This window comes from Ambystoma mexicanum, chromosome 4p, assembly GCF_040938575.1.
Source record: "Ambystoma mexicanum isolate Mex_15411 chromosome 4p, UKY_AmexF1_1, whole genome shotgun sequence".
Taxonomy (NCBI): Eukaryota; Metazoa; Chordata; class Amphibia; order Caudata; family Ambystomatidae; genus Ambystoma; species Ambystoma mexicanum.
In genome coordinates, this window is record NC_090927.1 from 503,694,019 (window position 1) to 503,706,603 (window position 12,585).

Consider the following 12,585-nt stretch of genomic DNA (forward strand, 5'->3'; position numbering starts at 1 on the left):
CAGAGTAAACATAAACCAGGATGACCACTTGCGCTAGTGTCAATAGCCCCAAGAGAAATAGGGGATGCAAATTACCATAGGTGCATTCAGGCCATGATATCTTGCACCCCCCACAATCAAAAGGCATAGGGGTCTCCAGGGAGGGGCTAGGGGACGCCTCTATATTGGTTAGGACCAGATTAAACATACAGCAGGATGACCACGTGCGCTAGTGTGAGTTAACCCCAGGGAGGTAGGGGATGCGAACTACCATAGGTGTATTCAGGCCATGATATCTTGCACCCCCCACAATCGAAAGGTATGGGGGTGTTCCGGGAGGGGTTAGAGGATGCCTCTACATTGGTTAGGACCAGAGTAAACATAAACCAGGATGACCACTTGCGCTACTTTCAATAGCCCCAAGAGAAATAGGGGATGCAAATTACCATAGGTGCATTCAGGCCATGATATCCTGCACCCCCCACAATCAAAAGGCATAGGGGTCTCCAGGGAGGGGCTAGGAGACGCCTCTATATTGGTTAGGACCAGATTAATCATACAGCAGGATGACCACGTGCGCTAGTGTGAGTTAACCCCAGGGAGGTAGGGGATGCGAATTACCATAGGTGTGTTCAGGCCATGATATCTTGCACCCCCACAATCAAAAGGCATGGGGGTCTCCAGGAAGGGGTTAGATGGTGCCTCTACATTGATTGGGACCAGAATAAACATAAAACAGGATGACCACTTGCACTAGTGTGAATAGCCCCAAGAGAAATAGGGGGTGCAAATTACCATAGGTGCATTCAGGCCATGATATCTTGCACCCCCCACAATCAAAAGGCATGGGGGTCTCCAGGGAAGGGTTAGATGGTGCATCTATATTGATTGGGACCAGATTAAACATAAAACAGGATGACCAAATGCGCTAGTGTGAGTTTACCCCAGGGAGTTAGGGGATGCGAACTACCATAGGTGTGTTCAGGCCATGATGACATCTTGCACCCCCACAATCAAAAGGTATGGGGGTGTCCAGGGAGGGGCTAGGTGATGCCTCTACATTGATTGGGACCAGATTAAACATACAGCAGGATGACCACGTGCGCTACTGTGAGTTAACCCCAGGGAGGTAGGGAATGCGAATTACCATAGTTGTGTTCAGGCCATGATATCTTGCACCCCCCACCAATCAAAAGGCATGGGGGTCTCCAGGGAGGGGTTGGATGGTGCATCTACATTCATTGGGACCAGAGTAAACATAAAACAGGATGACCATTTGCACTAGTGTGAATAGCCCCAAGAGAAATAGGGGATGCAAATTACCACAGGTGCATTCAGGCCATGATATCTTGCACCCCCCACAATCAAAAGGCATGGGGACTCCAGGGAGGGGTTAGACTGTGCATCTACATTGATTGGAACCAGATTAAACATAAAACAGGATGACCACGTGCGCTAGTGTGAGTTAACCCTAGGGAGGTAGGGGATGCAAACTACCATAGGTGCATTCAGGCCATGACATCTTGCACCCCCCACAATCAAAAGGTATGGGGGTGTCCAGGGAGGGGCTAGGTGATGACTCTACATTGATTGGGACCAGATTAAACATACAGCCGGATTACCACGTGCGCTAGTGTGAGTTAACCCCAGGGAGGTAGGGGATGCGAACTACCATAGGTGCATTCAGGCCATGACATCTTGCACCCCCCACAATCAAAAGGTATGGGGGTGTCCAGGGAGGGGTTAGATGGTGCATCTACATTGATTGGGACCAGATTAAACATAAAACAGGATGACCACTTGCACTAGTGTGAATAGCCCCAAGAGAAATAGGGGATGCAAATTACCATATGTGCATTCAGGCCATGATATCTTGCACCCCCCACAATCAAAAGGTATGGGGGTGTTCCGGGAGGCGGTAGATGGTGCCTCTACATTGGTTGGGACCAGATTAAACATAAAACAGGATGACCACTTGCGTCAGTGTGAGTTAACCCCAGTGAGGTAGGGGATGCAAACTACCATAGGTGCATTCAGGCCATGATATCTTGCACCCCCCACAATCAAAAGGTATGGGGGTGTCCAGGGAGGGGTTAGATGGTGCATCTACATTGATTGGGACCAGATTAAACATAAAACAGGATGACCACTTGCACTAGTGTGAATAGCCCCAAGAGAAATAGGGGATGCAAATTACCATAGGTGCATTCAGGCCATGATATCTTGCACCCCCCACAATCAAAATGTATGGGGGTGTTCCGGGAGGGGGTAGATGGTGCCTCTACATTTGTTGGGACCAGATTAAACATAAAACAGGATGACCACTTGCGCTAGTGTGAATAGCCCCAAGAGAAATAGGGGATGCAAATTACCATAGGTGCATTCAGGCCATGATATCTTGCACCCCCCACAATCAAAAGGTATGGGGGTGTCCAGGGAGGGGTTAGACTGTGCATCTACATTGATTGGAACCAGATTAAACATAAAACAGGATGACCACGTGCGCTAGTGTGAGTTAACCCCAGGGAGGTAGGGGATGCAAACTACCATAGGTGCATTCAGGCCATGACATCTTGCACCCCCCACAATCAAAAGGTATGGGGGTGTCCAGGGAGGGGCTAGGTGATGTCTCTACATTGATTGGGACCAGATTAAACATACAGCCGGATGACCACGTGCGCTAGTGTGAGTTAACCCCAGTGAGGTAGGGGATGCAAACTACCATAGGTGCATTCAGGCCATGACATCTTGCACCCCTGACAATCAAAAGGTATGGGGGTGTCCAGGGAGGGGTTAGATGGTGCATCTACATTGATTGGGACCAGATTAAACATAAAACAGGATGACCACTTGCACTAGTGTGAATAACCCCAAGAGAAATAGGGGATGCAAATTACCATAGGTGCATTCAGGCCATGATATCTTGCACCCCCCACAATCAAAAGGTATGGGGGTGTTCCGGGAGGGGGTAGATGGTGCCTCTACATTTGTTGGGACCAGATTAAACATAAAACAGGATGACCACTTGCGCTAGTGTGAATAGCCCCAAGAGAAATAGGGGATGCAAATTACCATAGGTGCATTCAGGCCATGATATCTTGCACCCCCCACAATCAAAAGGCATGGTGGTCTCCAGGGAGGGGTTAGATGGTGCATCTACATTGGTTGGGACCAGATTAAACATAAAACAGGATGACCACTTGCGTCAGTGTGAGTTAACCCCAGGGAGGTAGGGGATGCAACCTACCATAGGTGCATTCAGGCCATGATATCTTGCACCCCCCACAATCGAAAGGTATGGGGGTGTTCCGGGAGGGGTTAGGGGACACCTCTACATTGGTTAGGACCAGAGTAAACATAAACCAGGATGACCACTTGCGCTAGTGTCAATAGCCCCAAGAGAAATAGGGGATGCAAATTACCATAGGTGCATTCAGGCCATGATATCTTGCACCCCCCACAATCAAAAGGCATAGGGGTCTCCAGGGAGGGGCTAGGGGACGCCTCTATATTGGTTAGGACCAGATTAAACATACAGCAGGATGACCACGTGCACTAGTGTGAGTTAACCCCAGGGAGGTAGGGGATGCGAACTACCATAGGTGTATTCAGGCCATGATATCTTGCACCCCCCACAATCGAAAGGTATGGGGGTGTTCCGGGAGGGGTTAGAGGATGCCTCTACATTGGTTAGGACCAGAGTAAACATAAACCAGGATGACCACTTGCACTAGTGTGAATAGCCCCAAGAGAAATAGGGGATGCAAATTACCATAGGTGCATTCAGGCCATTATATCTTGCACCCCCCACAATCAAAAGGTATGGGGGTGTTCCGGGAGGGGCTAGGGGGATGCCTCTATATTGGTTAGGACCAGAGTAAACATAAAACAGGATGACCACTTGCGCTAGTGTGAATTACCCCAAGAGAAATAGGGGATGCAAATTACCATAGGTGCATTCAGGCCATGATATCTTGCACCCCCCACAATCAAAAGGTATGGGGGTGTTCCGGGAGGGGGTAGATGGTGCCCCTACATTTGTTGGGACCAGATTAAACATAAAACAGGATGACCACTTGCGCTAGTGTGAATAGCCCCAAGAGAAATAGGGGATGCAAATTACCATAGGTGCATTCAGGCCATGATATCTCGCACCCCCCACAATCAAAAGGCATGGTGGTCTCCAGGGAGGGGTTAGATGGTGCATCTACATTGGTTGGGACCAGATTAAACATAAAACAGGATGACCACTTGCGTCAGTGTGAGTTAACCCCAGGGAGGTAGGGGATGCAACCTACCATAGGTGCATTCAGGCCAGGATATCTTGCACCCCCCACAATCGAAAGGTATGGGGGTGTTCCGGGAGGGGTTAGGGGACACCTCTACATTGGTTGGGACCAGATTAAACATAAAACAGGATGACCACTTGCGTCAGTGTGAGTTAACCCCAGGGAGGTAGGGGATGCGAACTACCATAGGTGTACTCAGGCCATGATATCTTGCACCCCCCACAATCAAAAGGTATGGGGGTGTCCAGGGCGATGTTAGATGGTGCCTCTACTTCGTTTGGGACCAGATTAAACATAAAACAGGATGATCACTTTTGTTAGTGTGAGCTAACCCCAGGGAGGCAGGGGATGCAAAATGACCATAAGTGCATTCAGGCCATGATATCTTGCACCCCCACAATCAAAGGGTATGGAGGTATCCAGGGAAGGGCTAGGTGGTGCCTCTACATCATTTGGGACCAGAGTAAACATAAAACAGGATGTGTGTTACAGGTTTTGTGAATTACCATAGTTGCGTTCAGGCCATGATATAATGCACCCCAACAATGAAAAGGTATGGGGGTGTCAAGGGAGGAGGTAGGTGGTGCCGATACATTGGTAGGGACCAGATTAAACGTTAAACAGGATGACGACTTGTGTCATTGTGAGTTAACCCCAGGGAGACGGGATGCAAATTACCATAATACATGTAGGGGGGCTGATCGTGTCTCTCCCAGCATATATATGAGGTGAAAATGGGGTTGAAATAAAAAAGTCAACATTTTGGGGGTCGTAGTAATTGGGGCACAGTAATCAGATAGATCTGTCTTGGAAGCAGACACAGAATTGATAGTTGTAGCTGTAAGGGGAAGGGGATCTTTCGGTTGGAAATGCCCCATTGTAGTGTGTGATGGCTGAATGCACGCTGAAGAACAGCGCTGCTGAGGACAAAAGGAAAGGAATTACACAGACTCTCACCAGTCTGCATTTCATCCCCATACAAACAGCCCAAACTTTAGGTAGGGGGCTTGAGCCTCATTAACCCAGTGGTGTTGTAGCCATGACATAGCGCAGCCCATACCAGTCACTTGCAGCAGAGTGTGATAATGTGCACAGTTTACCAAGCCACGGGTGAACAGGGAGCTTAACACCAATTACGTAAAATACTGTTGACTTCCCTTCCCAATAAAACATGCTGAAGGGAGACCCTACCATGCACCCCCCTGCATTATGACAGAGTTGTGTGACTGAGCCCAACCTCCCCCTTTATCCTTAAGAGAGACTCCTGCAGTGATTCCTCGTGCTTTGATGTTGGAATCAAATATAGAAAGGTTAATTATGCCATAAAAAATGTTTAAGCGCCCCATCTACTGTAACAGTACAAACTTTCTTATTATTATACCATTTAAAATAATAACATGTGCGCCCTATCTGCTGTCACAGTACAACCTTTCTTATTTTGGCTGTAGTGTGATGTTGGAATAAAATATAGAAAGGTTAATTATGCCATAAAACATGTTTAAGTGCCCCATCTACTGTAACAGTACAACCTTTCTTATTATTATACCATTTAAAATAATAACATGTGCGCAAATGTACAACTGAGCGAATGCTAGGCTCCCAGACTTTGCACAGTATTAAAAAAAAAAACAACATGGGAAGCCGTATATTATACCATACTGTATGATATTCGGCTTCCCATGACAGAGTGAAGGCCCTGAAACAACGCCCACCTGGTAGCTCTGGCCAATCCCTGAACAGAGATGTTGGAGGGCGGGCTGTAGGCGGGCTATAACATTAGCTTTTCATTTCGGGCTGCATGTATGGCTGTAGCCATCAAGTGGGCGTGACTCCGAAGATTGCCGAACACTGCCTCCCACAATCTACCATGGGAGGCAGGATAGCATACAACACCGGTGCAGTAATGTGCGTTACAACCATTGTGAAGTTTACGGGTGGCATCTTGTGCGTGTGAACCTCTGTAAAGTATACAGATGACTTATGGCGAGGTGTTGGAACCATGGCATACAAGCAGGGCATTTGCCTCTGCATTGGCATCTGTTCAGGCTCCGCCGGCGGGGCTGCGGTGCCCTGGAAACTGCGCAGGGCAGAGCAGAGGAACTACCGCTTGCTGCGGCTGCTAAACGTGCAGGTTATCAGCGGGTATATACCTAAATACATCATTGATGTTCCCGCATCTCTCTGATTCGCAAGTCTACGGACATCGAAAGTTTCCGCATCTTGCAGCGCAGGAGTGAATTAGTGAGAATCTAATGAACTCCCTTTAATGAGGGGTGCACATACATTTTGTTCTCCTTCATGTTGCCAGAAACGCGTTAAGTAGTCCTCAGAATGGAACCGAACCTGCGTCTGAGCCTGGCATGACGTGGCCCCAGCCCAGCTAGTTTTCGAGTTGTCCCTGCCTGTCGCGGGACAGACAGTTCCCCATCCCCTACAGGCCAGTCCAGCATGATGAGGCTCTGATGAGGTCGCATCTGTGTGCGCCCGCGGCTCCGGAGCTGCACGCCCCCCACGTCCGTGCAAGCGGCTGTCCTCCGGCCTGTCTCTCTCCCGAGGGGGATGGGGCTTGTTACAGCTCTGAGGCCTGGCTCCAGGCCAGTGCTGCAGCGCACTGCGCACACACCAGGGAGAAGGCCAGCGCTGGCCTAAGATTGCTAAACCACAAAAGGGATGCACATTGCACACATGGCGCAAAATGCAGAGCCACCATGTGTGCATATTGCATCCTATTTTCAAGTGTAACGAACGTGTGCTGTTGGTCCCTGCTTGAATATCCGCCAGCCCAGATTAGTCCCGTGGTGAACTCCCATGGGCATAGTGGTTGCTTACCCTCAAAAACGTAGCTCCTCAAGTTCTCATGAAAAGAGAGGCACAAGGCACTTCCAGCGCCTGGCTGCCAGTGCCAGCAATTATTGATCAGCGTGTGTTGTGCCCATATGTGTGCCTGCAATTGCTTTACCCGATTTGTCTTTTTGTTGTCCCTTGCACCATTTGGCCATCACTCTTCACGTGTGTGGACAGTGAATATTTGTAGATGCCTCCTTTTAAAGAAATCTCAATTCAGAGTTGTGAATAAACGAGAGGTAATTGGCCCCACACACAGTACGTCTGGTTGATTCCTTGGTATTTTATGGATGAGGTCAGATAGGATGGATGCAGTTTCGCGTTTGCATGTAACATGATTTCTCCGTCTTACAGTGGCGCCACCAGACATTTTTCATAGGGGTGGCCTGATGATGTCACTGGGGTGGCACACCAAAACAAACACATAAGAGGCAGGCGGGCTGGGGGAGAGGCAGTGTTTTTATAACTGGTATTTCCCATTGTCTTTCTGCCGGTGATTGCATAGATTCCTGTCATCATTTTAATATGGAAGAAACAGTTGTTTTACTTTCAGGCCTTCTGCATACAGCACAACGTTGGGGAACAGTCCCTTTCCCCTGCGGCCCTTCCGCGTATGTCATAACGTTCTGCCTCCATTACCCTAGTAATGCCATCCTCTGCAATAAACGGTGCAGTCATTTCACAACCATAGCAGTAAATCACACGCTGTGATGAGCCCGCAGCACTTTCCATTTTAACAGTACTTTTACTGAGTTGCCATGTTTTGGCTTGTGTATATGTTTGAGGCATTTGCCAGGCACTGCTATTAGATGCCCCGGTACTCGCACCTTTTTGCGACCTTTGTCCGACCATAAGAACATTTTTGAATCTGTATGAGTCTTGCAAGTAGTGGGTTTGTAAAGAATAATTGAAAAACCACAGCTTGTTTGCCTTGTTGGAACTGAGAGTGGGTCATTGGATCTTAAAGAGTTCCAACTTGAATGGGACTGACATTGCAGAAATGACTATTTCATTAGAGCAAATTGTCTTGCTGTCCTTTAACTCTAATTTTCTTACTTAAGTATTCTAGTGGCTGCTTTGGCACATGGACTAAATGCATCAAAGGTCTTTTGTCTAAACAAGCCAGCCGCTGCCTAGCGCCACCAGATGGCAAATCAATGTCACTTGGCACCTTGATTAGGAAAGTAGAGTTCATTGTCTTTCACTGTGCAGACAGTAATCCATGGCAAATCAGTGCAGTGATATGTGTGCAGCAATGATTTGTGCGCTGCACAAGTCACCACCCCACTGGTTAATGGCGCCTATGTGGTGCTCCTTATATAACAGTACATATACCTGTTTTTGTCTGATGTGCCCAATGTCCATACAAGAGCACACTGGAATGTTTTGTGCATATGATTCTGACGTGCATGCCATACTGTGCCCAGACTTAAACACATAAAGCAAAGAAGTTGCCTCAAATTGTAAATCCACTAGGCCAAACACCCTTTCTACACTGCAGCACCATGATTTTCGCTAGCTGCAGGCCAGCACTAATAAGAGATGCTAATGCCAGCTCTGTTAGATAAAGCATGGTCCTGCTCTTTTTTGCCGAAATAACCCCTGAGGGTGAGGAGGTAGCAGCTGAGGAACTGTGGACCCTTTACCATGCATTAGAAGCCAGTTTTGTGTAAAACGCTTCATCAGCTTATTACTGGTTAGGCTAAAGTTTGAAAAAGCTACAATCCTTTTTGTGTAGCCTTTCTGTGCATTGTTTATTGGGTCTCTCTTGTGCAGTGTCCTGTTTGTTTGTTTTATTATTTATAGCGCGCGCCAGACCCGAGGGTATCAAGGCGCAGAAAGGGCAGGAAAATTCTCAGCTTGGTTACAGTGCTGTCTTGGTTACAATCCTGCCTTGTATGTAGATATTATTCCCTATAGATGTTTCTGTATTGGGTTGGGAATGCCCAGACTGAGACATAGTCCTCCCTCCTCTAAAATTCTTCAGAAACAATTCTTCAGAAACAATAAGCAAAAGAGCCCTTGAACCCCCTGCCATCTGCAACTCCGGAAAGAAGATTTGTATTGAACTACAGTTGGATCACATGCACTAAAGTAGCTCATACATCTATTTTCTTAATATTCTTTAGGTGAGGAGGACAGAACAAGTGCTTGCAGCAGTCCTTCCGGCACCACTTTGTGCACTTTCAAGGACATCCTTCTTAGAGATCAGGGCAGGGAGAGGAGACACAGGTAAGGCAGAAGCTGAGCTAAGTGAGATAAGAACAGCCCTGAGCCATAACCTGCTCTGTGTATCCTCTAGTGTATTCTTGGCTTGCAGATGCCCAGACCTCTACTCACAGTGTACTGATTTATAATCCTAAAATGTACTTGCTGAGCGTGTCTGTTTTTGATAGAACAGTGTATTTGACTAGTTAGCGATACAAATTATGTTACAGATCTACATTTCAGAGCAATTCACTGCATCCATCCAAACCAGAAAGTGTGCAGATGGAGCTCCAAAGGGAAGGCCAGCCTACCATTGAAGCCTTTTTCAAAAGACCGGGCGTTAACCCTGCAGATCGTACAAAAACGCCTTCAATTAGTGCTCCTCATGAAGAAGAAATGCATACTGAGTGTAACGATGAGCATGAATCAGAAGCCCAATTTGAATCACAGTCACAACCAATAAACTGTGCTGGTGATGACATCGCTACAAGTTCTTTCACACCAAATAGCACACTGTGTCAGTCTCCAGGTGACCATGTAACCCAGACATCAATCCTTACTTTGCAAGAGCCCTTTCAACCACCTACTGAGGAGATACCTCCACAAATCTGTGGTCAAAGAAGCATGCAATTTCAAAGTGCCTGGTACAAAGAATTTGAGTGGCTGCATTTTAGCCCTGATTTGAAGGCAGTGCTGTGTTTCACTTGTACAAAAAGTGAAAAAATGGGTTTGCTTGCCTTGTCAAAGAGACGTGAGCCAACATTTTCTTCAGTAGGATTTTCCAACTGGAAGAAGGCACGTGAAAAGTTTGCAGCTCACCAGTCATCTGAAACTCACCAGCATGCATCTTGGAAAATGGTACATGCCCTACAAGGACAAAGCATTGATTCTACTCTGCAAGATCAGTCAAGGAAGTCACAAGAACTTTCAAGGAAATGCTTATATAAGCTTGTCATCGCTTTGCGCTATCTGGTCAGACAGGGACTGCCACTGAGGGGTCATCAACTGGATGAGGGAAATTACAATGAGTTACTAAAAATGTTCAGCGGCTGTGAAGGGAATGAAATGTTCAAAATGTGGCTACAGCGGAAGCAAGACTACACCAGTCCAGCAATACAGAATGAAATCATCTGTTCAATGAGTCATGAAATAATCCCTTCCATCATAGCCGACATTAACTGCAACTCAATGTATTATTCTATTATTGTTGATGGAACTCAGGACTGCTCAGGAAAGGAACAAGAAAGCATATGTCTTCGTTATGTGGACTCCGACATGAATCCTCATGAAGAGTTTCTTGGCTTCTATGAGCCCAAGGATACGACGGGGGATTCTATTGCCAACCTAATTTTTGATGTGCTTGTTCGTCTTCCTCTTCCTGTTGCTCTCCTCCGAGGTATGGCATTTGATGGCGCTGCTAACATGTCTGGGGCATATCGCGGAGCCCAAGCTTTCATTAAAAAGAAACAGCCACTAGCCTTATTTGTACACTGTGGTGCACATTGTGTGAACCTAGTAGTGAAAGAAAGCTGTGACGCGAGCCCCTTGCTACGAAATGCCCTAAATTGGGTAAATGAGCTAGGGAAGTTATTTGGTGAATCCCTGAAGTTCAGAACAATGTTTTCAGCTATTGCCCACACGGAAAATGTAGCAGTCAACAACATAAAAAAACTGCAACCTCTTTGCCTACCAGGTGGACAGTCCGACAATCTGCAATTGAAGCTGTCCTAGGACAGTATGAACTAGTCATACAAAGCCTACAAGGAATGGAGGAAAGTACTGGAGAAGCAGCTGCAAGGGCAAGTGGTCTCCTGGAGCACTTTCTGAAAGGAAATACTATTCTTAGTTTGACACTAATACAATCATTAATGGAACCACTCACAATTTCTAAATAAAAGCTTACAAGAGCGCAATTGCACCTTATCAGGCATGCTGAAAAAAGTTCATCTCATGCAAGAAAACCTAACGAGGCTCAGAGATGAGTCACTTCTTCTCGTGTTTTTTCAGCAAGCAGGGGCAGTAGTTCAAAAACTGGATTTAGAACCAATCGCCCCTCCACGACCTAGAAGATTACCAGTACGTTTAGCTGGTGATGGAGAACAATACACTGCTAAGACAGCTGAACAGTTCTTCAAAATCGAGTATTTCAAAATCATCGATATGGCCCTTTCTCAGCTACAACACCGGTTTAGTCAAGCAGGATTGCAAGAATTTTCCCAACTGGAAGAAATACTTCTCAATGCAGCAAAGTGCAGTGCTGGCCTCACCGATGAAAGCATTCAACATTTAAAGTCATATCCAGACATCAATGTTAGATTGCTGAAAGTGCAACTGGAAATGTTCTCACACAATTACACATACACTTCCTTAAATGATGCTGTGAGCCAGTTCCAACAACTCGGGAGTGATGTTAGGAGACATTTTGGTGAGCTGGAAAGATTTCTTAGGCTGCTGATGGTATCCCTGTAAGCAGATGTGAAGCGGAGAGGAGTTTCAGTGCTCTTCGTCACCTAAAAACATGGCTGCGCTCCACAATGACACAGACTCATTTGAACAGTGTTGCTGTTTGCCATGTGCATCAAAGTTGCCTAGATCAGGTGTCTTTAGACAAGATTATACAGCAATTCATTCAGGGAAATGAACGCCGTCAAAAGCTACATTTGGACACTGACTATTTCTGAAAATGGCATCTTCAACCAGGGTTCAGTCTTGGGTAAGCTTCTGTTTTCTCTCTTTACGATTCCTCCATGTCTTTCTTTTGCTCCTCTTCCTTACTGGCCCTTAAACATTGGAATGCACTACTCTCCTTCATTCTCGCTCCTCTTTTCCACACTTCCCTTCTCGTCTCAAAACACATTTGCTTGCTTGCTCATTTGGTTGTTTAATTTATTTCCAATTGAATTGAACAGTTTCTTTTACTTGTTAAACACTTGCGTTTGTTGCTCTGTACATAAAATAAAATGCAAATAATCAGGCATGCACTCTATTTGTGTAAACTGTCGCTACATCTAAAAAAATCAAATAAAAGATGTTGCAAGTAATTAATGAAATCAGAATAAGCAACCTAATGCGCTGTTCTTGCAGGCATCCATTTTATATTATGTCTATATGCTTGTTTGAGTCAGTGCCCTGGTGGCAATAATCAAACACCAGCTCCCTTCCGCCCGTTTGTAGGCCCTCTTTAGGTAGAGGGGGAGCAGGCTTTTTTACTGTTGTCAATGCAGTGAATTCTAAGGACCAACTTTGGTGTTATAAGTTTCAGAAG

At 46.4% G+C, this 12,585-nt stretch overlaps 1 long non-coding RNA gene across 1 annotated transcript in view; it reads left to right on the top strand.

Moving 5' to 3' along the window:
- The window catches only part of LOC138452602 (uncharacterized), a 257,833-nt gene that overhangs the window by 25,351 nt on the left and 219,897 nt on the right, over nucleotides 1-12,585 (top strand). Inside the window, exon 2 of the long non-coding RNA XR_011260253.1 lies at nucleotides 9,242-9,344. This is a non-coding gene — a long non-coding RNA (uncharacterized lncRNA). The remainder of the gene's footprint in view (nucleotides 1-9,241; nucleotides 9,345-12,585) is intronic.